The 26631-nt window shown below is 41.2% G+C and overlaps 1 protein-coding gene and 1 long non-coding RNA gene across 4 annotated transcripts in view; one reads left to right on the plus strand and one right to left on the minus strand.

Annotated features, from left to right (window-relative positions):
* Positions 1-26631, plus strand: part of MCUB (mitochondrial calcium uniporter dominant negative subunit beta) — a 90180-nt gene that overhangs the window by 23666 nt on the left and 39883 nt on the right. The window lies entirely within an intron of this gene.
* Positions 16894-26631, minus strand: part of LOC132519458 (uncharacterized) — a 29711-nt gene continuing 19973 nt past the window's right edge. The window contains exons 3-4 of the long non-coding RNA XR_009540168.1: positions 24712-24899; positions 16894-17012 (exon numbers count right to left, since the gene is read on the minus strand). This is a non-coding gene — a long non-coding RNA (uncharacterized LOC132519458). The remainder of the gene's footprint in view (positions 17013-24711; positions 24900-26631) is intronic.

Raw genomic sequence — 26631 nt, forward strand, 5'->3', positions numbered from 1 at the left:
AGGGGTCACATAGTTATACCAGTTGCTGTGAAAACATCATTTCCTAAAAGCAGGCGCTTCCTCTTTTTAGCTGACAGCCTTGACTTACCACCATGGCTCTAAATGATATGCTTATATTGCTGTCCTTTGACATTTCAGTTTTAGGTACTTTCTGTTGACTTCTGCGCAAGGTGAGGATTCAGCTGTCTTCACTCTGGCCCCATACTTCTGTCTCCAGTTCTCTCTGTAAAGTTTTCATCTCAGCTCAGTGTTCAGGGCTTTCTTTTCCTTTTCTGTCCAAGATTTGTCTTGTCCCAAGTTAAAAACTGTTGTTCTGTATCCAGGTGTGCACACACACTTGCACTGAATTTTCTTCCTGCTACTCAGTAATTCAGTCTTAGACCTCCCTTCGGTTGGGTAAGTCTCCTCTCAATGTGTTGAAAGTCATTAGAAATGCTTTCAATTGTATCTTCCCGAGGAGCTCTTTCTGGAGGCTTCTCCCTGCAGCTGCCCCTTCTGATCCCTCCCTTTGCCATCGTCTTCTGACGTGTTGGTTCCTGATCCCTGGAGAGCTTTCTTGGTTTATTCAGTCAATTTGCTAGAGCAGCTCTTCCAGTGGATTTGGCGGGGGCGGGGGCGGGGGTGCGGGTCGTGGGGGTTTACATACACAAATGATAAATATATATATATATATTTTTTGCGGTACGCGGGCCTCTCATTGCTGTGGCCTCTCCCGTTGCGGAGCACAGGCTCCGGACGCGCAGGCTCAGCGGCCATGGCTCACGGGCCCAGCCGCTCCGCGGCATGTGGGATCTTCCCGGACCAGGGCACGAACCCGTGTCCCCTGCATCGGCAGGCGGACTCTCAACCACTGCGCCACCAGGGAAGCCCCACGAATGATAAATATTTTAAAGACTTTACATTGAGTAGTTTGCTTGCATTAGCTGTGTATTGATCTCTGGAAAGAAAAGCATTTTCCTCGGAGTTTTGGAGGCATTTCTCCATTATATTTTAGCTTCCAGTGTTAAATCCAGTGCCACTCTGCTTCTTGCTTCTTCGTATGCAATTTTTTCTTTTTAATTTCTGGAAGCTTACGGGGCCTTTGCCCTACAGAGAAATTTGACATTCAGAAGTTTCGTAAAGATGGGCCCGAGGCAAATATCTTTATTGTTGTGCTGGCTATCAGTAGGCTGTTTGAATATGGAGACCACGTCCTTTAGCTCGGGGAATTTTTCTGTTTAATTGGTGAGTTCTCACATTCTCCAATTGCTCCCTTACTTTGTGGTGCAACAAGATGTTCTAGGCTCATTTTGTGTTTTTGCTGCCATAACCTTGGACTTAGCTTTTCCTCCAAAGAATCCAGGTTTCTTTTAGTGCCTAATGGTGATTTAAAAACCAAGATCTGGTGGCTTTGTGTGTTCCTGGCTACCAGTTGTAGCTGTTGCTACCAGTTGAAGACCAAGCTAGTTAGAAAAATAAATAATAAATAAATATATGTATACTATTCCTGTATAACACAGTATGTATATTTTATGTAACACACACCACACACACACACACATACACACATATACCATGAGTTCATATATGATACCAACAATTCCAATCTAACACCAAAGGTGCATATCTAACAGTGAGGAACCTTTCTGTATTATTTCAATTTATTTAATTTGGTCAAGCCTTGAATATGCATAAAATAGAAGTTTTCAAATAAGCATTCTGTGCCACTGCTTAGAAAAGCTACTCCCTAGAGTTCAATATCTGCTTATAGTTCTCTTTTAGGTAAAGTTTACATACAATGAAACACACACATCCTGTGTGCACAGCTTATGAGTTTTGACAGGACATAGACCTGTGTAACCTATCCCTCTATAAAGCTGTAGAATGTTTCCATCACACCAGAAAGTTCCCTTATGCTTTTTCTCCATCAGTCACGGGAAGAATTTAAAAGTGGTAACGTACGTGTGGAGATATTGAAAAGTAAGAGAGCCAGGAAAAAACATTAAGATATGTTCTGTGTTATAAATTCAGTCCTTTTTAGGCACTTACTTGGGAGACTTCACTCATGGTTTAGTGTTTTCTTCATTTTTCCAGGCAGCAGACTAATGTTTCTTTCAACGCCGAAAGTGCCGGTACTCACTTCAAGGCTAGAGCATGTATGTGTGTGCAGGTATAAACACACACATCTTATTTCATGTCAATCAATATTTTTCTACGTAATTGAGGAAAAACAGGAGCTTTCCCTCAAGACTGGGGACAATGTATAGGGAATCACTAGAGTGTTAAGAACTGCTGTAGTCCTAGGAATTCCCTGGAGGTCCAGTGGTTAGGACTCCATGCTTTCATTGCCGAGGGCCTGGGTTCTATTCCTGGTTGGGGAACTAAGATCCCACAAGCTGTATCAAAAAAAAGAAAAAGAAAGGAAGGAAGGAAGGAGGAAAGCAAGAAGGAAAGAGAGGAAGGAAGGGAGGAAGGAAGGGGGAGGGAAGAGAGGGAGAGAGGGAGGGGAGAGAGAGAGAGAGGGAGAGAAAGAAAGAAAAGAAAGAAAGAAAGAAACAGTGTAGTCCAGTCTTCTGTTGAAAAGCAAACTTGGGGAAAGATACCAAACACTCTTTATTTCCAGTTTTGTCACAAAGTTGGGTAAAGCAACTATTGGAACTTGAAGACCCACCTGGTGCAGCCCTGTTGCCTTTCAAGTATATGTAAGATGGAGACTGAATGATTATTTGAGGTCACTTCTGGGCCTTCTGAGAAGTACATGTATCCCATTCCTTTCTGTGTCTGCATGTAATACTGATCAGATAAAGCATCCAAAGCATGAAATGACGATTGTTAGTAGAATTTATGTAGAACACCAAAGTGCATGTTCTTATTCAGAATGATGGAAAAGATTTATTTGTAAACAGCCTCTATAATTGAGAGAACTTGATCATAAGATTGTCAGTGCAATATACACTTATATCTCCTACCCTGGATCTAGTCATAAAGTGAGCTAATGATGCCACATTAGAAGTTTTAGCCATTTTGAATTTTTCTGTAATCATCACCTTCAGTAATACATGACAGTAAGTATACTTTCTAGATCATTTAGCTCAATTACTCCCTCGCATTTTATCAGAGAGGTACAGTCAGGGAGGCAGAATTTAAGTTTGTGCAAATTTCCCTGGTGCTGCCTCTCTGCCTTTTGACCGTGTAGCCAGTCCAGGGGTAGTGTCAGCCCTCCAGAAGTACTTGTCAACTTATTGGCAGACACAGTAATTGGCCAGGTGTTGCTCCTCTCACCAGAGCAGAAAAGCCTGGGGGAAGAGGTGTAACCTTACTTCTTCCATTTACATTTAATGACACCTGCTGCCTTGCAGGCTGCCACTTCTAAATTTAGCAGATCTCTGAGAATTTCTACAACAGGGCATTTACCATGGTGTACAATCTGTATGGATTTCGGGCACTCAGTAGATATCTGCCTTAAAAATCACTTCTTATATTCCCTGCAGGTTGCTGAAAAGTGTGGTTCTGTTGTGAGGGTTATAGTGGGGTCCAGTTTGCATGTATCCTTCAGGAATGTCGCAGCAGTCTACCCGGTGACCTATTTGCATGAGATTCCTCAGGTTTCCAGGAGCACCGTGAGGGGCAGCATGGGGGCATATTGTCAGGGCTAGACACTGGCATTAAAAAGAGGGAGAGAGGGACTTACCTGGCAGTGGTTAAGTCTCTGTGCTTCCAATGCAGAAGGTGCGGGTTTGATCTCTGGTCAGGGAACTAAGATCCCACATGCCGTGCAATGTGGCCAAAAAACTAAAACAAGAAAAGAAAAAAAGAGGGCAGGAAAGGCAGCCCCCTGACTAGCCCCTGGAGAGAACTCACAAAGACATGGCAGCTCAGCCTGCAGTTCGGATGGAGGGGGGCGACCACCAGAAGTGTCCCAAATTGGGACAGAGGGACAGTGGGGAGGACCTGCTACTGCAGTAACTATGAACGAGGGTCTTCTGGAGTGAGTTTAGATCTCAGGAACATTGGGTCGCTTCTCTTTTACTTTTGATCTGGGCCCTTGATTTTTCATATTGCCAGTGAGGCCTGATTAAAAAGGATTTGTTCAGGGACTTCCCTGGTGGTCCAGTGGTTAAGACTTCGCCTTCCAATGCAGGGGGTGTGGGTTCGATCCCTGGTCGGGGAACTAGGATCCCACATGCCTCGTGGCCAAAAAACCAAAACATAAAACAGAAGCAATATTGTAACAAATTCAATAAAGACTTTAAAAATGGTCCACATCAAAAAAATCTCAAAAAAATAAAAGGATTTGTTTAAGAACTTAAAACTAAGACTTCTCTCACTGAATTCCTTTTACTTTTAAAATACATACATGCAGTTTTCTTTCCGCAGTCAAATGGTTTATTTTGTTTTGTTCCCTGAATTGGCATCAAAAGAAATAAATTGTGAACGTATTTCAATAGACCAATCTGTATTCAGCTGTTCAAAATATAGTGAGTCAGCCATTCTACATCAGCTAAGTGTTGTGTCAGAATAAATAGGGTGGACATTTATCATCTCTGAAGAATGCTTATATTTTAACTTTGGGATGAAAAAGCATTGACTGTCCTTGACATTTAATATGTTAAAAAAAAACAAAAAACAACAACCAGCCAGCTATCACTTCATTTGGAGAAAAAAGGTGAAAGTGGAGAAGGTAGAAGGCACTTTTAATGCTGGATATTCAATTAAGCCCTGTGGTCCAAGAACAGAATTGGATATCATGGCTTGCTGTGGAATTTGAAGCCTTAACTAAGTGCTGAGCTTTGCTGAGGATTGAATGTCAAATCAGGTGAAACTCATAATACCTCATTTCCATTCAAGACCCCTTTCCATCTCTCCCAGGGTTCTCTGATCCTCTTGGACCTTTTTTGGCTCTATGTCTTATATGACAGAGTAAGTCTTGGGAGCTATGGAAAACATCAGAGCTACTGGAAACAACTTTGCAGTCTTTACTCTTTTTTGTGGAGTTAAGTATTTTTAGCCCCAAAGCACGCGTTTAGAGTGTCTAGGGTCTTTATACTGCATTAGTGTTGAGGGAAGGCTGTCTAGAAGGTCCTTGGAGGCAGCTCTACCTTAGAATGTTCTCTGCTGGATCCTCTGAGTGATCTCTTGGATTCAAAAATCTTGGTTTTATGGGTTCACTGGACTGGTCCAGCCCCAGTGAGAGCTGAGCTGTGCTGGCCAAATTTAGACCTCTTATTAAAACCACCGTGAACATGAATTGGTAGTTAGAACTATTGTATGTCCGATGCGGGATAGTGTTTTCCTTATATTGGGGTACCTTGGAGATGCCAGTCAATTAGAAGGTTGCTCACTGGACAAAGGCTTAAGGGATGTATTGTCCAGGCTGTGATGAACAACCCATTTCCGCTATAGGAAATGCGGAGTTTTAGTGATTAAATAGCAAAAGTACTTTATCGTGATTCAAGAGTCCTGGGTTCTAGTTCTAGTTCTGCCACTATCTGTATGACCTTAGCAGTCCTTTTACCTCTTGGGGCCCTGGTGCCCTTGTCTGAAAAAGAAGGGATGGAATTAGGTGGCCTAGAGTCTGAGCCTTAGCAATCAGATGCAGCATTTGCCTCGCCTTACTAGTGTTCAATGCCTGTAGTAAATTCCACCACTCATCCAGATACCAGGAGTAGCCTACATTTTCCTCCTTCTCCTTTTTTGGTGCTGTTGTAGTAAAATGGTCGACTCATAGATTCAAAGCTATTTAAAGATCAGTCCAACACAATCATCCGTCTGATGCTTGGGGGAGCCCACACTGATTTAAAAGCTATCAGCTCTTTGGGACTAAAACATTGCGTTAGGTATTTAGGCATCCCTGGGGCCCTACTAGCTAGTGGTCGGAGTAGGTCTGAGAGGGGGCTGGGAAAACCCCTGATTCCTGAACTTAGCTTGGAGAACAGGGTCTACTTAGGATGGGCTAGAATTGAGAGACCCAAGGCCCCTCCATGGGGGATCTTGAGGGGTTTTGAGACATGTTTTTATTATATCTTTTAATTCCATGATACTGTATGAATCTCTCACCTCTGCAAAGGGTTTTCCTGTTAGACTTAATCTAAAATATATTGAGGGAGTCTCGTTTGCTTCCTAGTGGATGTTCCTTTTCTAACTTGCTTGTTTGCTCTTAGGTCTGCTAATCTGGACTGTTTTGTTAGGAACTTTGAATGGTTTGAGATGCTAGCCTACTGGTGTAGTTATGTGATTGATATGTGTGTGTGTGTGTGTGTGTGTGTGTGTGTGTGTGTACGTGTACTGTAGAAAGATGCGGCATCTGGGTCAGGGAATAGAGTTCTTTATTCATACAACCAGAGTACCATCGCAGTGTTGGGCCCCTATACCGGGACCCACAGGCAACACATAAAAGCTCATGGAATTTCTCTATGGAGGTGGCAGGTTTCACCTCACTGTGAGAGACAGAGAACAGTGTATTTTCTTCTTTTAGAGACAGTCCCTCCCCTCCCCTCACAAAAGGAGGGAGGAAAACCTTTGCTCCTTTGAGATAAGATGGAAAGTGACCTGGGTTCTGACCCTAACCTTTTAGAATGTAAATGCATCTTTGTGAGGGCAGGTTAAGCATTCCTGAAGGTGCTTATGACCAGATGTCTCCAAGGCCTGGGCTTCTGTAAGTACCTAGAGAGGTAGACGTAGCTATCTGGAGATAGTTCTCCAGTCTTCCTGGCACTTTGGGAACTCAGCCAATGGGCCTAGTCTGGACTGTCACTATTTGGCTTCTTATGGAGATAAGAAAGTTTTATCATCCGTTTCAGATCAGAGCAATTAACTAGACAGATGGCTGTAGATCTAATCCTTAGGGTATATGAAAAGTAAAATGCATATAAGCGATGTGAAAGCAAACAGTCATTATCTTTATATTATATACATTTCTGTGTCTCAAAGGGCTAGGGCTTTTTACAGGAGCACTGAGAAATCCAGGGAAGTTTTATTTTCCCGTCTACTAAGGATGCTTACACAATTGTGACATTCTTTTTTTTTTTTTTTAAATAGAAACTTAATAGAGAAGTAAAAGGAGTAATTCAGTTGCTTCTATATCATGAGAGTCAAGATTTCTGGAAATTAGGGCCAAATCTCACTGTGATTCAAATAGAACCCATAGTCTAGGCATGTATTTCTTTTCCTCTGTTAAAAAAAAAAAAAGGCTGACGTTTGAAGGCCATTCTTTTTTATTGGTATTGCTCATGCTGGTGAAAATGAAGCAGATGGCAAACTGGGGCATTTTAAATTCCATTGCTAGCGAAGGCTATAAGAAAATAAAGCCCTCTGATTACGCTGCATTGATCAAGTGATTAGAATGAAAAGGGTCATTTTGTAGCAGAATTCTCCTCATCTTCTGGACTAGACTCATGATGTGAAAATTTAAGAATAAAATGACTGTCATTTAAAAGAGACTGCTTGTTAATTTGTTTTTCTCGTTAATTTTGTTGGTCTCATGCTATATTAGTCATTTCAGGCTGTTATAACACAGCACCGCTGACTGGGTGGTCTAAGCAACAGACGTTATTCCTCCAGTCCTGAAGGCTGGGAAGTCCAAGATCAAGGTGCTGGCAGATTTGCTTCTGGTGAGAACCCTTTTCCTGGGTAGCTGACAGCTGTCCTCACGTGGCAGTGAGAGAGCTCTGGTGTCTCTTCCTCTTCTAAGGGCACTGGTACCATGATGGCGACTCCACCCTTAAGATCTCGTCTAAACCTAATTACCTCCCAAAGGCCCCACCTCCTAATATCATTGCATTTGGGGTTGGGACTTCAACATATGAATTTGGGGCGGGAGGGGGGGGACACAAACAATTTGTCCCTAACAGAAGATTTGAGAGTGACTTCCAGTAAAAAATGGCAGGTTCAACAAATACATAATGGTTTCCTTCTGAAACCCTAAGAAAGGAAGACTACAGGAATACAAAAGAGATATAAGCCCACAAGGATGAAGGTGGTTTCTCGTTGCGGAGCACAGGCTCTAGGCACACGGGCTTCAGTAGTTGTGGCGTGCAGGCTCAGTCGTTGTGGCTCGCGGGCTCTAGAGCGCAGACTCAGTGGTTGTGGTGCATGGGCTTAGCTGCTCTGCGGCATGTGGGATCTTCCCGTACCAGGACTCGAAGCCGTGTCCCCTGCATTGGCAGGTGGATTCCCAACCACTGCCACCAGGGAAGTCCCTGTGAAAGACTCTTTTTTTCTTCCAAGGGCACATCTGAGAAGGGTCACTACATGTAGTGCTGAGGGAGAGGACACTCTTGACTAGTGACACCTGTCATTCATATCAGTTCCCAAGCTCAGTGAGCAACAGGTGTCATCACTTATGCACCATCATGTCCACTTAGGCAAGAAAAGGAAGTACCTCCAACATGGTGAGTAGAAACTTATGAAACAGAGGGCATAGACCAAAAGTTTAAGTTCAAAGAGGATACAAGTAAAATGAGGAGTGATAGATGCATGGTGCTTTGGGGTTCTCACTCAGCAAACACTTGATAAAGGAATAAATGACTGAATATTTTGATACTTGTTTTTCCCCTTTAGTGCATATTTCTAAATTATCTTTCTAATTATTTCCTTTCCCAGTAATCAGCTTTGCTTAAATTGTAACTACCTCCTGCTAGAGAATTTTATGTGCTATTTTTACTGCTTTATCTTAGTAATAGAACAAACTTTAGGTCTTCATTATGTGTACTATCCTGACTAATGTACCTTTTGCTTGTATGAATCTTAAAAGACTTGCCAGTGAGGTTTTTTTTTAATTAATTAATTTTTATTTTTGGCTGTGTTGGGTCTTCATTGCTGCACGCGGGCTTTATCTAGTTGCAGCAAGCCGGGGCTACACTTCATTGTGGTGTGCAGGCTTCTCATTGCGGCGGTTTCTCTTGTTGCGGAGCACAAGCTCTAGGCACGCGGGCTTCAGTAGTTGTGGCACGTGGGCTCAGTAGTTGTGGCTCACGGGCTCTAGAGCACAAGCTCAGTAGTTGTGGCACACAGGCTTAGTTGCTCCGCAGCATGTGGGATCTTCCTGGACCAGGGCTCAAACCTGTGTCCCCTGCATTGGCAGGTGGATTCTTAACCACTGCGCCACCGGGGAAGTCCCTTGCCAGTGAGTTTCGATAGTACCTTACCTCTAGTAGAGAATACACAGTGGGGCTGTATTGTCCATGGTCTGAGCCACTTACTGCCCAGTAGATAACCAACTATGAGGACGTAGCTCAGCTCTGAATCTTGTCATCCTTTCTTTCACCGAACTTATTTTGCTTTCATTTGGACTTGACACTAACCTTAAACATGTGTAACTTAGCCTGTTTTGCTGACCTTTGGATTTTCTTGAGGGCATTGCAGACTTAAGTTTTTCATTTAAAATTTCAGTAAAGAAGAAAATGGAAACCTCTGATAATTCCACCACTAAGGAATAACCATACTAATATTTTGCTGTTTTCCTTACAGCCTTTCTCTGTACACAGTCATGTTTGTACATAACATGTTCTTAAAAACATGTACTGAAGTCAAAAGTACAAATGGTGTATAATATGCTTTATGTGGATTTGTTCTCTTCCAAGAAAGTAAGAACATGTTATAAAATTGCAAACAATACCTCATCTGTTGGACACAATTTGTGATTATGAATTTCTATATTTGGAACATGGGGTTTAATTTTGTTCTTTTGATTTGCAACTGAATATATGCGTGTTCAGTTGGCAGAAACCTAAATATGCAGTTTCATGTTAAAAAGTCACCACCCTTTGCACCTCTCTTGATTTCCTTCTTTGTCCCAACCATGTTGTTGTAGTCTCTCTGCTTTGTAACACTAGTAATAGCATTTTGAGGTACCCATCTCCACTCAGTTTTATAAAATAGTAGTGATATATGCAAATTGTAGTCCAAATTCGCTTCAACCTTCTGGCTCAGATGCTTGCAAAACTGAGCTGTTGTCTGGCATAGGATCATTCTAAGTGTTTATTCCTTAGCTCATGGTTTTTACTGTTGGTGTTTTGGCAAGGCGGGTTTTTGTTCTCTTTAGTTTATTGCAGAATGTTGAGCGTCTCTGTTTAGCTATCGTGTTTGTAACACCCGCCAGTCGATATGGCAACTGAGAAAAGCTCCCCACACATTTCCACGTGTGCTTGGGCTGCCGGGGGGTGGGGGCAACAAACCACAGTTGGTTAGCTGATGCATTAGAGTCCAAATTTGGTGTAAAGGAAGTGAAAATGTATAGTTATGAAAGTGCTGGTTTTGAAATACAAAAAATTTTATTTATAAATAAACAAATTTATTCATACTTTTATACAAATGCATTAACATTATATGTAGTTTTGGATCTAACTTCTTTCAGATATCATTATCATGAGTCTTTCCTCGTGTGGTAAATGCTTTCTTGAAAACAGTTTTCCTTTCTTAATAAATTTATTTATTTTATTTTTATTTATTTTTGGCTGTGTTGGGTCTTCGTTGCTGGGCACGGGCTTTCTCTAGCTGCGGTGATCAGGGGCTACTCTTCGTTGCGGTGCGCGGGCTTCTCATTGTAGTGGCTTCTCTTGTTGCGGAGCTCGGGCTGTAGGAGCACGGGCTCGGTAGTTGTGGCGCACGGACTTAGTTGCTCCACGGCATGTGGGATCTTCCCGGACCAGGGCACGAACCCGTGTCCCCTGCATTGGCAGGCAGATTCTTAACCACTGCGCCACCAGGGAAGCCCTTGAAAACAGTTTTAATGGATGCATAATAATTGTATTTTATAGATTAATAATTTATTTAACGCTTCCATTATTATTGGATAGTTGGGTTGCTTCACGGTTTTTTTGTTTTGGTTTGCTGTTGTAAATAATATTGCAGTTAACCTCTTTGTGGAGATAAAATCTAATTAGATACTTAAGCCCACAATAAGAAATATGCAAAGATTTTATTTTCCTACTTAATCTCTTTTAAAACCTACTTTAGGTAATGATGCTCTCAAAACTATTTGGGGAAGGTGAAAATAAGAGTACCTTCCCTTTATTCCTTGAAAGAGCCTGGGAAGTCTTGTTTTCACATGTAGCTTCTTGGTATTTTATGTCTAGCAGATGCCCCTGGTCCTTGCGCACATCCACTTTGTCGGCCTCTGATTTCGGTTGTGGCTGTGACGGATGGTGTCTTGCAAATTCAGACTCACCTTCCGCTGCGGGTGTTCCACCTCAAACTCATGTACACCCTGTCTTTCTGCAAGCGCAGCCTGGAAGGGCAGTGGAGTTAGTGCCCCTCCCTCTCCCCCAGGGGGCAGTCCTCAACTAGGCTGAGTCAACACTCTGGCTTCCTGTCTTCCAGATCTACAATCCTGGGAGATAGTTAAAATGCTTCTCGTGGGTACTGGCAGAGTTCGTCCCCTATTGTCTCTAGCAGTGACCTCGGTAATGCTCGTAGATTTAGCTTTTCTTCCTTCCCTGTCTCATGCCTCCCATCTCTCACTCTTGTTTCATAGGATCACCTCCAAAATAGATTACTGCACCCACATCCTTGTCTTAGGCTCTACTTTCGGAGAACCCCAAACTAAGACTCATATAATAATTAACTTTTTTGGTTACTATATTTCTTATTAAATTAATATATTGCATTTTTACCTAACCAAATGGCAAGTGAGGAAACAGCCTAATAACAAATTATGGTTAACAAAGATACAGAACACCTACGCCAGAGTCAAGTAGGAACCGTACTAGAAATAAAATATCATATGACCTGACTGAGGGTATGATTCTTCTAGTAAACATCATTAGTCTTTAAATAGTTACATTGTCTAAAGTGTACTTTAAGTAATGGTCTTTTTCCATAGGCTCTTTCTTGTTTATGACTTACATACAGCAAAGAAAATTGTCAACTCAACTATAAGCTTCTTAGAGGATGCGCTTACTACCCTCCCCAAACTGGTGTCTTATATATTATACCAACCATCCCAGTTGGTTCATTCCATTATTGAATATTGAATCTCTTTCTCTGTTGTGCTGTTTTTCAAAAAATTAACAGAGCTTTTAGGTTATCCGTGGAGTTAGTCTGTAATTGTGTTTTGGAGTCATGTTGCTTCTGCGTAGAAATTACAGTAATCATAATAGTAGAGTGATAGTAATGTTGGACTCACTGTTAAGGTACTTTACACACTGCTCAACTTGGACACTTATGCGAACTCCGAGAGGTAGCACTGTGGTCCCCGTTGTGTAGATGAGCACACTTTAGATTTAGAGAAGTTAATGTCCCCAGATCACATAGCTGCTGAGTGACCGTTTGGACGCTCATTCCTGTCTGCCTAACTTAACTCTGCCTTTAAATACTTTATCCTTTCTCATCAGATGGTTTCTGAGGCCTTTGGGGACTGACATGATGTCCCTGAGACAGGGGTAGAGGCATTACCTGCCAAGCCTTCTGTTCTTCCACTTTCTGTGCACAGGCCCTGCAGATGCCAGGCGGATGCCAGGCGGATGCCAGGCGGATGCCTGGATAACCTCTAACACCAGGGTCGATTTAAATTCTGGAACCCCACAGCAGAGGTTTACAGCGACTCCTTCCGGCTCACCAACCCCAGTGACAGGACAGGAGTGAGGCCTGCCCTTCTCTCTTACTGATTTCTTTCTTTATTGCATATTGTGTGCAGGAAACAGTTCATCCCTGGACAGTACTAATTCCAAGTTCTAGCATCACAGTTCTCTTCCTTTTCTAGCCTTACTATTCAAACTTATACCATAGAGGGATTGTAGTTGGTCCCATTCACTGCTATAATTTATTGTACATGTGCCCTAAATAGCTCTTTATGAGGAAACTTCAAGTAACTTATTAGATGTAACAAGAATATGAGGTTAAGGAAAGGCCTGTTTGTTGAGAGCCTCCCAAATGCCAGATGTTGTAATCTCCCACATGCGTGCATTAATGTTCAGTTTTTATCATAGCTGATACTATTGATGGCAATAATTTGTATGTTTTTTCTCTTTGTTATTGATATAAAGAGACAGGCAGTTGGTTAAGCATAAAGAGCAATTAACCAAAAATCAGGCCCTCGAACGGGTGCATGGCATAGTGAGTTTAGTTTATTTCTTGTATTTGGTTGTAATAACAATGTTCATTAGAATATTTATGGCCATGTTTGTACTAGATATGTTTTTCGAGTTGGTTATAACATTTTTACCTTACTATGGGATGCTTTTCATATATACAGAATACCATACTTCGAATTGTATGTTGATATAATAAATATTTTTAAACAAGCAAAAAAAGGTAAAGCGCATTTATTATATTAACAACACATTGTCTTTATGATGCTTGATAAATTTACAGACCCCCCTTCCTCTGTGCTGTTAAGCACCTCCGGGTGGTAAAGAGGCAACTTGATCCCCATGTACAGGTGATGAGACTGAGGCTCAGAGGGACTAGATAATTAGCTCAAGAAGCCACAGTGTCGACATCTTCTAGCTGTAAGTTATAGTAAACCTCGCCAGTTTGGTTGAATTTATTTCTTTGATTTTCCATAACTATTAATAGAGTGGATTGGTTAGAAAGAAGAAATGGGTTGAAGAGAAAAGATTAAGAGACTAGAAAGAGTGGTTTTGGTTCTAAATTCTACAACTGAAGGCTCAGAGTCTGGGTCGTAGGAAGAGTTTGTATACTCCTTCTCCAACTTTTTCCTACACATTTGAGAGAAGTTAGTGATTACCCTAGTTATTTCTAATATACCACGCATAAATGTTGCACCATAGATGGAATGAAGGCTGGCTAACACTTTGAAATGCTTAGAAGAAAAACCATGTGAATCTGAGTTGGCAGTATTGAATTATGATACCCTGAGAGAAAGGAGCACAGTGTTCTATAGTAGCTGCACACAGAGGCAAATTTTATCCCTCAAGATTTTATAGAATATACTATAATAAAGTAGGGACAGAGCACATAAAATAGAGCAGTTTTTTTGGGTTTTTTTTGCGCGGGCCTCTCACTGTTGTGGCCTCTCCCGTTGCAGAGCACAGGCTCCAGACGCGCAGGCTCAGCGGCCATGGCTCATGGGCCCAGCCGCTCCACAGCATGTGGGATCTTCCCGGACCGGGGCACGAACCCGTGTCCCCAGCATCGGCAGGCGGACTCTCAACCACTGCGCCACCAGGGAAGCCCAACAGAGCAGTTTTATACTTGTTTCTGCTTAATGCCAAGCCACAAAATTATAATGTCACTACCAGAGTTATTACCCAAGAATAATTAAATCACAATGAAATGACATTAGTGTACTTGCACCTCTGTAGTTGATCCGTAGAAAACATGCACATCAAACAGTGTGGATTTTATGGCATTATTAATAAGTACATGTTTGTCAGTTACAAAAGGAGTATGTGCTTATTGTAAGCAACTTAAAGAATCCATTCTCCACCTTCCCTCTCCCTTCCCACACCCAGTGGTAACATGTAATAATACATGTTTGTTTATTTTAAACAAAAAGATGGAATAAGGAATATAAAAGCTAATGTTTCTGAAATTTTGGATGAAATATGTAAAATAGCCAAATTATTTATTGGCAAAGAGTTTTGAATGGATGGAAACTAAAAAGTTAAAACCTATAGGAAAGATCTTAAAGGATCTTCAGGGTTTTGGAAAGTAATTGTGTGACTTCAAGGCTGTTTTATTTTTAATAGAAACATCAGTATGATTTAAAATCCAGGACCATCTGGGGCATTTAAAAAACCAATTATTTAATTTTGTTAAAATATGCTCTGATTTCTTCAAGATTGAATCCTATAGGTGTCTCTGTGGATGGGCTCAGAACACCCTAGCCCATCATAGATCTACCACACAGCATTACAACTGTTTATTTACTCATTTGTCTCACAGTGTAGGGATTATATCTTGTTTACTAGTATATTTCCAGGGTACATTATATAGCAGATACAGTTAAGTGCTCACTAAATGGTTTTGGCTGAAAGGGAAAGAGGATGCAGGATGAGATAAGGCACCTCGGCATTCTGAATGGAATACAATTTTTCCAGTGGGTATAGTCAGAAATATCTTCATTTAGGTTATCTGTCCTAGTCATTTCCTTCGTGATCTTTCCATAATGCATTGGTCCTCAGTGTTACAGCTCAGAAGGGATTGAGTTTTAATCTTTTCTGTTGCTATTTCAATTACAAATGAGTGTCCTAGATTAGGGTTCTTGTTAGCCAGTGTCCTACATTCTGAGGCAGCACCCCAGCTGTAGTGTAGATGTCTGAGACTCTGCCAATACTGACTTGTCAGTACTGTTTACTCTTAGCACTAGATTCTCTCTTCCTCACTTCCTTCCTAATTTTACAGTTCTCGCCCATTCCAAATTCCTTCTAGAAGTTTCTTACAGAAAATAGATAAAGTTTGAAGATTTTTCTAGCAGAGAAAATTTACAAGAAAAAAGTTGTTATCACAATTTTCTTTTTCTTTGAAAAAGAAGCTAGTCTGAAGAAGAATACAAAGGCTTTATAGAAGAGATTTAGTAAATTTAACATTCAAAAATTTAATATTCAGAATCATGTCTCTAGTACATAAGTGATATCAGATCAACTGCCACATGGATAAGTGATTGTAATTCTGAATACTCAGATTTAGGAAAAGTCCTTTGAAAGCCAGGGGGTTTTGAAAATAAAAATAATAATAAATAAATAATAAATAAATAATAAAAAAAAAATAATAATAATAAAGGCAATGTGGCCTGTGGCTTCCTACGGTCTGACTTTGAAGTCAGACCAGCCTGCATGTGAACTTGGACCCTGTGATTTGGGCCCTGCAAGCTACTTAACCCGTGGAGTCCCCTTAGGGAAACAGGAAGAAGAACACCTACCTCATGGGGTTTACTTGAGGATTAAATCATGTAACACGGACAAAGTGCTGCTATATAGATTTTCAGTAGCTGGTAGCTCCTGTCTCAACAGTAGTGTTACAGTTAAAGCAATACAGCACATTTGTATTGTCCTGTACCTTCCCTATATTAATTAAATTTGGTGAACACAACAGAATCCTACTCTGACTTTCTTAAATGACAAGAAATCTATTGGAAGAACATTTTAGTAGTTTCTAGAAGGAATAGCTGGATACCTGTTTTCTGCAGGGATGGGAACCAGAGCGAGTCCGTGAATTTTGCATCGGGGAATCCTCTGTCTCTCCAGGGCACTTCTATACGATGCTCCAACAACCTGGGTCACTGCCTGCTTGTTCAGGTTTTCACATTTCCAGGAGAAGGTGGTGGCCTGGCTCAGGTCTGTAGCCCTGGTCAGCTAAAAAGGCTAAAGAGAGTCTGGCCATTGGAAAATCATTCTAGACAGGCCAGCTGCCCAACTGCCTCTCCTCTGTATAGCATTTGAAGTATTTTTGAATTTTTTTCATTTTAATTTGTAAAACTTAGGCTCTTGAGGTAAGAAGTAAAACCGCGTATGTATTTGTCCAAATTTAAACGAATAAATTTATTCATTTAACAATTTTTTTTGAGTACTTACTATGTGTCAGTCCCTGTGCCTGATTTCACAAATGACTAAGGATTTATTTCTGACTAGCCTAAGACATGCAGTTAGCGGCAGTCTGATTTTTCTGCAGTTTACTTCAGAGACAAAATGAGAGTAACTTTGAAATTTGATCGCCCATAGGCGCCCGACATAATCTGTTCTTCACTCCCCCCCCACCATCCTCCGTCCCCGTTTCCTTGCGAGAACACTACATCTCTTTTTTTAGGAAGTAATGGTTTTATTGATTGACATTTGTGTTTTCTGCATCTATTTGTAGTATTAATTGTTGTAATTATTTATGAGTTTTCACAAGGACAGAATTTCAAAGATGATGGCAATGTAGAAATCACCTCATCCCATTCCATCTTTTTCAGATGAATAAACTGAAGTTAGGTGGCTTGTCAGTCATGCATCTTGTCATAGAATCAGGATTGGTGCTCCGGCTGTTACTCATTTCAGTCCAGGCTGTTTCAGAAATCCAGTCTTTCCTCCATGTATGAGAATTTTCGAGTAGTTTGGGATAAAGATATATGGAGCAGAGATGAGAGACCTCTGAAATAGGAAGGTATAGCAGATACTAAGTTTCTCTGGGAAAATGCTTATACCATACTTACCTATTATCATTAAATGCTCAACTCTTTTTTTTTTAAACTAATACAAACTTTGATCTTAATACCTGATATTTTCTTTAAGAAATCATGACTGTAATACATAAGTGATGTTATGTTACTTACCAAACAAATGCCTAGCTACCAGTTCAGCTGCTTAGACTTAATTATGCTCTCAAGGTGGTGTCTGAGTGTTTTGACTAATTTGTTTTCATTTTGTTAAGCTAGATTTGTAATCTAGCTCAAAGAAAGAGCTAGAATTTTAAAAGGCTGGATGCTGTTGTCCACAGCTTTTGGGAGTTAAAGCTGGGTTTTAAGATAAATGGGAGCTGGCAGAAGTGTTAGGAATTTGCTGTTAATTGTTTGTGTTTCTAAGAATTCTATTTTAAGGAAGCCTGGATAGCATTCTTACTTGCAGGATTGAACTGAATAAGTTGAGACGTATTTGCTGTGTTTTATTATATTATGATTAAAACAGGCTCCTTTTTTTTTTGCTTTCTTCATCACACAACAGTTTTTTATTTGTGGATATTTGTTAAACATTGAAGGGGAGAGATGAGAAAAGGAAGAATCGTGGAGGGGCTTCCCTGGTGGCGCAGTGGTTGAGAGTCCGCCTGCCGATGCAGGGGACACGGGTTCGTGCCCCGGTCCGGGAAGATCCCACATGCCGCGGAGCGGCTGGGCCCGTGAGCCATGGCCGCTGAGCCTGCACGCCCGGAGCCTGTGCTCCGCAACGGGAGAGGCCACAACAGTGAGAGGCCCGTGTACCACAAAAAAAAAAAAAAAAAAAAAAAGAATCGTGGAGATTAATATGTGAAAAATAATGCTACTATTACATGTTAGAGTAATGGATAAATGATTCCATTATGCACCTTTGCTAGGGAGATTAGTTTTTTTTTTAATTTCTAATAAAATTAACATAGCTCAAGATGCACCACAGCTTTCAGTTCTAATCTTCTGACCATTATCATTATTTCTAAATTTAGTTTCTTGAGATTTAAAAAAATTTCCTCAAAAGATACTAAGCTTATCCCCAAGTAGATCTTAATCCTTCAAGTTTTTCTGTGACCAGTAGAAGATGACTGATGTTTACTGGCGTGTATCTGGAAGCATTTTGGAAGGAATGACAAAAGAAGTTGAATTTTTTATTGAAATATTTAGAGTAACCGACAAAGCCTAAGGGTACTCAGGAAGAATCAAATTCATCTCAGTAATTATTTGAGTATAAGGTGAGGTGCTGCATGATTTAGGGGAATTAAAGGGTCCGGGCTTTGCCTCCTCAGATGGAATCCATGAAGTAATTTAGGAAGTGAATAACCTTTGATGAGGTTCGGGATACATGAGCCCAGAATATGGCTCCTTGACAAGAGAACACGAGTCAAGATCCCTGTTCTCTTGAAGTTTTAGTGGGGAGAGGCGAGTGAAAAGTGAACATGTAACTGATTCGACTGCAGGTCAAGATAAGAATTAGGAAGAAGATAAAACAGGGCGAGGTGAGGGACAGGGAGTCCAGCAGCGGGAACAGCATTGGACGGGGCGATGGGAGCTCCACTTGAGGCAGCATTTGAGTGAGAGCTGAATGATAGGGGTCAGTGGTACACAGACTGAATGGAAGGGTGTTCCAGGCAGAGGAAGTGGCAAGCGCAAAGTCCCGTAGCAAGAATGAAATGGATGACTTTCAGGAACAGAGAGGAGGCCAGTAGCCTAGAGAGGACATAGCGAAGGGAGGAGAAATAGAGGGGGACAGAGAGGTAGACAGAGGCCAGACAGTGGAGGAATTCAAATTTTATTCTAAGTGCAATTGGTGGGCTACTGAGTTTTTAGCAAGGGAGTAACAAGATTTAATTTATGCTTTTAGAAGATCATTTTGGCTCTCGTATGGAGGATAGATTGAAGAGGGCAAGAATAGAAGCTGGGAAACCAGTTAAGAGGTACTTAGAGGAACTCTGGAGAGGTGCTGGTGGCTTGGAGAAGGTTGGCAACGGTGGAAATAGGAAGAGTTTGATCAATTTGGAGTTCATTTTGGAAGTAGAGCGGATAGCACTTGCTGAGGGATTGTATGTGTGAAAAGAAAGGGCAGTGAAGAAGGACTCCTTGGTTTTGAGCAGCTGAGTAGATGGTGGTAGCCTTTACTGAGATGGGGAGAGTCAGCAGTGGCTGATGTGGGAGAGAAAACTTAGCCTTTCTGCTTAGTTGGGGTTTTCTTGAGGGAGAGGAAAGTGAGGACCAGAAAGGTTAGGACCCTGGGCATAGGTCCTGCAGCTAGAACCAGGACTCAAATTCAAACAGTCTGGCTTTCACCCTTGCACCCTTGTTTGGCTAGAGTTTTAAGGATAGAGGCGAGGAGGGGAGGGCACTTAAGGCAGAGGAGACCGTGGGCAACAAAGTGTGAAGCCTTGGAGCAGCAATTTGGGACTTGTTGATGGAGAAGAGTTCTTTGCGGGTCCTGGCTGGTAGGGTCTCAGAGAAACCTACATCTAGCTTCCTTCTTGATCTCCCTAAGTTAAAATTCAGTCCATCCTTGGGACTTCCCTGGCAGTCCAGTGGTAAAGACTTCGCCTTCCAATGCAGGGGGTGCGGGTTCTATCCCTGGTCAGGGAGCTAAGATCCCATATGCCTCACGGCCAAAAAACCAAAACATAAAACAGAAGCAATATTGTAGCAAGTTCAATAAAGACGTTAAAAATGGTCCACATCAAAAAAAAAAATCTTAAAATTCAGTCCATCCTCTTGAGAACTTTTAAGAGCTGAAGCTAGAGCATTTCTCCAGGCTAGATGGTTTACTAGAAATTTGATTTGGGAAACGTGGCTTCTTTTTTCTTTTTCTTTTATTGGATTAAAAAAGAATCCTCTAAAATTCTTCTGAAGGGTTATTTTTAGCTGCAAAAGTCCTCTTTTTCCCTTGAATTATATGAACTGCCTTCCCTGGACTCTCATGTTATATGAGCTGACTTGTTATTTGAAGAGTTCCTGAGCTTTGCCATTTCACAGATTTCAGAGCGTTTAGAATTCCCTTTAATTCTTTATGTAATAGTTTGCTCTCATCTTCATCTTTTCTGCCTAAATAGCAATCTCCGGGTGAGGTCAGTGACATCACCGATGTGACCAAGCTAGGGTAGTTTGCCATGGAGGATATTCTTTCAGAGGAAGCAAGTTGCATAAATAATTTCTGCTCAGGAAACAACTGAGTACCTATCCAGTCTCTATAGCTCTGTTTAGTGTAGTATTTAACACCCGCCACACACAGTTGGGCAGCTGACTTGTAGCTTTCGATGATGAAGAACACATTTCTAGTTTATGAGTATTACCCAATCTCTTATGCTTTGGGACTTAGGAATTTGTTTTTCAGCTATCACACTTGCTTTTTTGTTTTTTCCCCGCAACATTGGATAACTAGATAGGAATGTGAAACTCCTCCAATTCACTGGAGGTCTTTTTAACTCTGAAAATAAGTTACATAATAGAATGAAGCTGAGTGCCTGTGGCTTGTTTTACTAAATAACAGAAATATTGAACCTCACAATATATGCTAACATGCTTTTCCTTAAAAAAAAAAAAAAAGCAGGATGAAGTAGATGAGAAAAAAGAGGAAGTGTGGTGTCCGTTATCAATTTATTATCCCTCAGCTTCAAATCTCCCCTTCTTTGCTCTGTGATATTGGAATTGGACCCTGTAAACCTTTCCCTTTTGCCAGCCAGTGCAGTGTTAGGCTTTGTCAGTAGAGGGACTGGAGAGACACTGCAGGGTGCATGGTCAGGCCACTCAAGATGGCTGTTCTCTTGCTCTCTGTACTGGCCCTGCTCAACCAGTGCCTGTTTTACCTACACCCTACTCACATGACTGACCTTCCTACATACTGGCTCCAGCCCCAGCTAGCGATTGTTCTTATCAAAGGGGTGGTGAGGAACGTGCCCCTTTGCTAGTTTCCCTGCTAACCGATGAGCCAACCTGACACCAGTTCCCCCTATGACTGGCAATCTCCCCTTCCCTGGGAGTGAAGACTGCCACCGTGTCCTGCCCACTGTAGGCCACACACAGTGGGGTGTTGCTCCAGGACCTTGCTTCAGACGTGTAAGCTCTCCCATCCATTAAACCATTGATGTCTCTGTCGCTGACTCTGGGCTCTTTCTTCGGTCTTAAAGCTGAGCCTTGTAGATCTGCAGGGTACAGCCCAATACAATGTGAGAGTAGCAGGAAGTACAGCTGACCCTTGAACAACAGGGGTTTGAACTGTGTGGGTCCAATTATATGGGATGCTTTTCAATAGTAAGTACTACAGTGCTATATGACCTGCAATTGGTAGAACCCATGGATGCGGAGGACCTGAGGATGGTGTGGAAGGCTGACTGTAAGTTACGTGTGCATTTTCCTCTGTGCAGAGGGGTCCCCTAACCCACATGCGTTGTTCAGAGGTCAACTGTGCTTCTCTTCCCAGGTCTGAATTTCCGTTCTTTAGTGCAAGAGCTCAGGGGTCCTCACAGACCAATCTAAGCAACACCCTGGAGCCTTTGTCTCCTCACCTGCCAGCTGTTTCTTCAGCCGCTTCAGCTGTATCCGAGGCTGCATTCTTCCCACTGAGAGAGCTGGTCTTGACGAACGGCAGGCCCCTTGCACAGCCCAGCTCTGGCTGGTGCTCTCCTGGAAGTTTCTGTGCCACCAGCAGCTGCATGTTTCTCACGTAGCCAATAGCCTCTTCGAAGGTGTCTGAATCTCAGCCTTGGGGAAAGAAGCCCCTCCTGAGCCCTCCACTCTTCATCAGCCTAGATGAGTGTTATTAGAGCCCACTAGGATGCAGACGATGAACTCAAAGCAGTACTTCCCTCCGTTATTGGAGTTTATAGCAGAGGTCGGCACTCTTTTTTGGTACAAGGCCAAATAGTAAACACTTCAGACTTTGCGGGCCACATATGGCGTCTGTTGCACATTCTTCTTCATTTCTTTAAAACAACCTTTAAAAAAAAAAAAAGGCTCAGGGGCCATAGTTTGCTGACCCCTAAATTTAGAGGATGAATAGATTCTCACTTTTTTTAACTAGATAAGTTTAACCTAAAAAGACCTAAAACAGTGAGAATGTTAGATTTATCATAGACTTGCATAACAATTCACCCCAAAACTAAGTAGCTTAAAATGAAAATAATTTGTTAACTTTCCTGGTTTCTGTGTGGCAGGAATTGAGGAGCAGTTTGGACGGGCAGTTCTAGCTCAGTGTCTCCCGTGAGGTTGCAGGTCTGCTGGAGCTGCCGTCACCTGAAGGCTCACGTGTCTGGCTGTTGGCTGGAGGCCTCAGTTCCTTTTCACATTGGCCTCTCCGCTGGGTTTCTTGGACATTCTCATCATGTGCTGCTGGCTTCCCCCAGAGAGAGTGATCCAAGAGACTAGGCAGAAGCTGCAGTGCCTTTTATACCTCAGAATTCACACACCATCACTTCTGTGGTATTGTGTTGGCCGCTCAGGTCAGCCCTAATTCAGTGCAGGAGGGCATTACACAAGGGTGTGAATGCTAGGTTGTAGGGATTTGGGGGGACCATTTTGGAAGCTGGCTACCACAAGACTTTTACATGTAATTGTTTTTAAGTGTATTCAGTAATGTTTACTAAGTTAATGGTGTTGACAAGTAGAGAATCTTGCAAACCCAACTCTATTTAGCAATTCAATTAATGAAATAATGTATAATTAACACACAATTACATATAAACAGCAGCTTCTAAAATGCTTAATTTTGATAGACTTATGCACAGTAAAAATGCTCTCTACTATCCATTTAATCAAATTCCTCTTAACCAAATCCCACTTATACTTATTCCTTCCATCTGTAAAACATACAGGCATGCTTAATTCTTAAGGCTGTTCCCGTCAATTGAATTGCTGACTTACCAAGAATTAACTGTTGGTTCCCAAGCATGTTTATTAGTTGTATTTGTTATTGTAATTATGTACTTTAAATGTATATAAACCAAAGAAGTATGACTATAAGAGTTCTCTCTATGAAAATTAAGTGAAATGCTTTGGACAATTTGATGAATATGAGTTACTCAGATCTGTTGTTGAGTTAGACGTTGGCAAGCCAACAGTGAAAGCCTAGGAACAAAAATCATGAACATCTAGAAAAACTCTGAACTCTGATTGCTTCTGAGGGGTCTTAAAGGTCTTTCTCTAAAGAAACAGAAACTGGAGGTGTCAGATGGTATCTTATGGATATGGTTTTTGCAGAATACAATCAATGGATTCCCTCTCAAAGGAAAGAATTTAACCTTACAACAAAATCTTGGCAAATGATTGAACACTTATTTGGTTTGGGTTAAAATTAAAATGTTGAAGGTATGTTTGTATTATTTAACATCTTTCCTCTCTACCAACTAACTACTACTTGTGATTTCACTCGATAAGAGGAACAACACCCCAGCCCCCCCATCTTAAACTAGAAAGGACTCTGGAAATGTGTAGTCTGGGGACTTATAACTTATGTTCCAGAGGGGCCTACGGGCTTGGAAAATATCTCTGGGGCCACATGTTACGGGAGGCAAAAGTGGTGGGATGGGTTAGGGAGAGTCACAGGGTCGTCCGGTCACTGGGGCTGTGGTCTTCCAGAGCAGTTTCTCATGTGTCTATTTTATATATTCCTCCCGGGTAGAAATAGATTTGGACGTTCAAGGGTTTCACATTTAAAAAAAAAAATTGAAACCACTTCTCTATTTAACTTATTAATTATACCCTTGAACAGGTCTTGGAAGAAGTTTTGGGATTTGCCCAAGAGAACATAGCTAGAGTGAATCAGTGAAAGAACCAATCAGATAAAAGCCTTAGTGAGCTGATGCCTCTGCGTTACCTTCCTGCTTCACTACACTCTGTCTCCGTAAATGGGTTAAGCAGTTTCTGAGATAATTCTTTTTTTCTTTTTTGCCATTCTTTCCTTTACAAGCCTCTTAACCTTATATTGCATTTAAATAAACTTTAACTGCATCTTGCCAAATTCAAAATGTAAGAAGTCTAACGAGCTTTTATATACTGAAATAGTGAACCTCTATTGTTAAAAACGATGCTGTTTTGACCTATGATGGATCAAAAGGAAACTCAGTTCTATTTTATTAAATACTTTATTTCATCTTTTCCTGCATCAAACCCATCAGTTCTCTGTTCTCCATTCCCTCACTGTGTGAGTGCCTGCTTCCCATGTTAGGTACCTTCTCCCAGGCCTTTCCTCCTTTACACTTATATCTGTCTTCTAGGCCTAGCATATTCAATGAATGGTTTTTCTCCTCTGAAAGACTGTTGCACATGTAATCTGCCCCATGCCCCTTAGCAACCAGTTACACACTGTTTTTTCCTTCTGAGGTTATGTTTTCTTCACAGCCAGAGGGCTGGCTTCTTGAGGGCACAGACAGTGTTCTGTCCCTCCTGTGGTCCTAAACTCATATTCACTCTGCCATTATGTGTTGGGCTAACTGTCATTGGATTGCACATTATGGTTTCACTGAACCACCTTAAAAAATAATCATCTTTTCTAGATTTAATTAGATTTTTGTGTTGGTTTCCTTTCTATTTTCTTTCTTTCCTAAAATAAATTACTAGATGCCAGTAGACCTAAAAGAGCATCTTGCCGTAAGATGTGTTCTGCTGTATAGTTATTTTCAGGGGTGACTCACTAAGTAGTGATGATATTTTTAGTTGCTTTTCATTTTTGATCCCCTTGGAGTCTTCTGTCATTGCCAGTTTCTGTTTTAGCACCATCTTGATAGGTGTCAGGGTGTGGTGGCCAAGTGAATGTCAGGCCCTGAGGCTGATACTCCAAACTAACGATGGAGGCAGTAAGATGTGAGGTTAGAAAGCAGAGCTGTAAGAGGCAGACATAAAATAGAAATGCATACATTGTATTTTAGGAAGGAGTCCAAAATGAAATATATAATTATAAATTCATAACATTAGAAATGACAGAAGCAAAGAAATACCTGTTAAAGTTTAAATCATCCTGGCTTTCAGTTGAAGTCTTTTGTTTTGCATTTATTTGAATAGAACATAATATTTTACAAGAAATTTTTAAAAGAAACTGTAACTATGTCATTAAACACACCTGCAGTGGAATAGATTGAAAGCATCTTATGTGTTGGTTTGCAGGACTTGAGTGGAGTTGCCAGCAGTGCTACCCCATGGGGCCCCCAGCCTTCTATCATTTCAGACACCCAGGCATCAAAGCCAGGAAGACGACTTGATTAGCTCCATCTGGCTAAACCTCTCAAGTCTTGATTCTCTTCCTTTGAGAGAATTCTTGACAATAATTAGCCTAGATAAGGAGCAAAAAATTGGTAAACGTCCTTATCTGAAAGGCACCTCCCATGTAAAGTTTCTCTTCCTAAATGATTTCTTTCTCTGGGGCTCTATTATACTTTATTTGTTCTCTCCATTACTATACTTACTCTCATTATTCCTGTACTAAATCTGTTACTGTAAAGACTTATCACAAAGGAGAATTTAAATCTCAGTTCAGGAGTCCAGTTCAGATTTAGCTGAGAATCTTGAACAATAACATGCATATAGGAAGTGCATCGTGCATAAATTAAATGCATTTTCACAGAGTGAACATACCTATGCTATTAAAACCAGATCAAGAAACAGAATATTACCAGCACCCTAGAAGCCCCCTTATGCTCCCTTTGAGTCACTGCATAAACCCTGAATTATGACCACCATCCTGCCTTCTAACACCATAGATTACTTTTCCCTGTTTTTGAAATTTATGTAAACGGAATCTTGGAGCATATACTCTTTTGTACCGTTTTGCTTAGAATATTTGTGAGATTCATCCATGTTGTTGCATTGCTATAATATTCCATCTGATGAATATACCTCCATTTATTCATTGTACTGATGTTGGAGATTTCTGTAGTTTCCAGTGTTTGCTTATTACAGAGAGCGCTTCTATGAATGTTCTTAGGTTTGTCTTTTGAGCACATATGCGATTATTTCTCTTGGTTTATATCTAGGAGTGGAATTGCTGGGTCATTAGGTATGTATGTATTTGGAGATACTGCCAGTTTTCAAAGTTGTAGTTTACACACTCACCAGCGTGTTTGGGAATTCCAGTTTGAACACAGATTTAGCCTCAGTCAGATTCCTGGCATGGGAATCTGATCGGCCCAGCTTGGAGCAGATGTCTATTCAATTGTGATGAAGGGACTGGGGCTCACATATTACAGACCTGGTTTGGGGCATCCTATCATTGCTACACTCTAGGTAGAATGAGAGGCAATTTTTAGAAAATGGGAGATTGTATGAGCTAGGTAGATATCCTAAAAGATTTCATCATGTATACAAATTAAATGCATGAAGAGAGGCTCTGAATTGGAGATACATATAGCTTTGAATCATCAGGAAAATATTGTAGTTGAAGCCATGTGACTAGGCGAGACTCCCCAAAGAGAATTCATAGAGTGAGGTGAGAGAGGGTAGCATATAGTGGAACTCTGGGAAGCACCAGCATTTAAAGGATGACAAGACAAAGATGCTCTAAAGGAGGCTGACTGAGAGGATGTGACCGGAGATCTAAGGGAACATGGTATCATGGAAGC

The sequence above is a fragment of the Lagenorhynchus albirostris genome, chromosome 4 (genome assembly GCF_949774975.1).
Source record: "Lagenorhynchus albirostris chromosome 4, mLagAlb1.1, whole genome shotgun sequence".
NCBI classification, from domain to species: Eukaryota; Metazoa; Chordata; class Mammalia; order Artiodactyla; family Delphinidae; genus Lagenorhynchus; species Lagenorhynchus albirostris.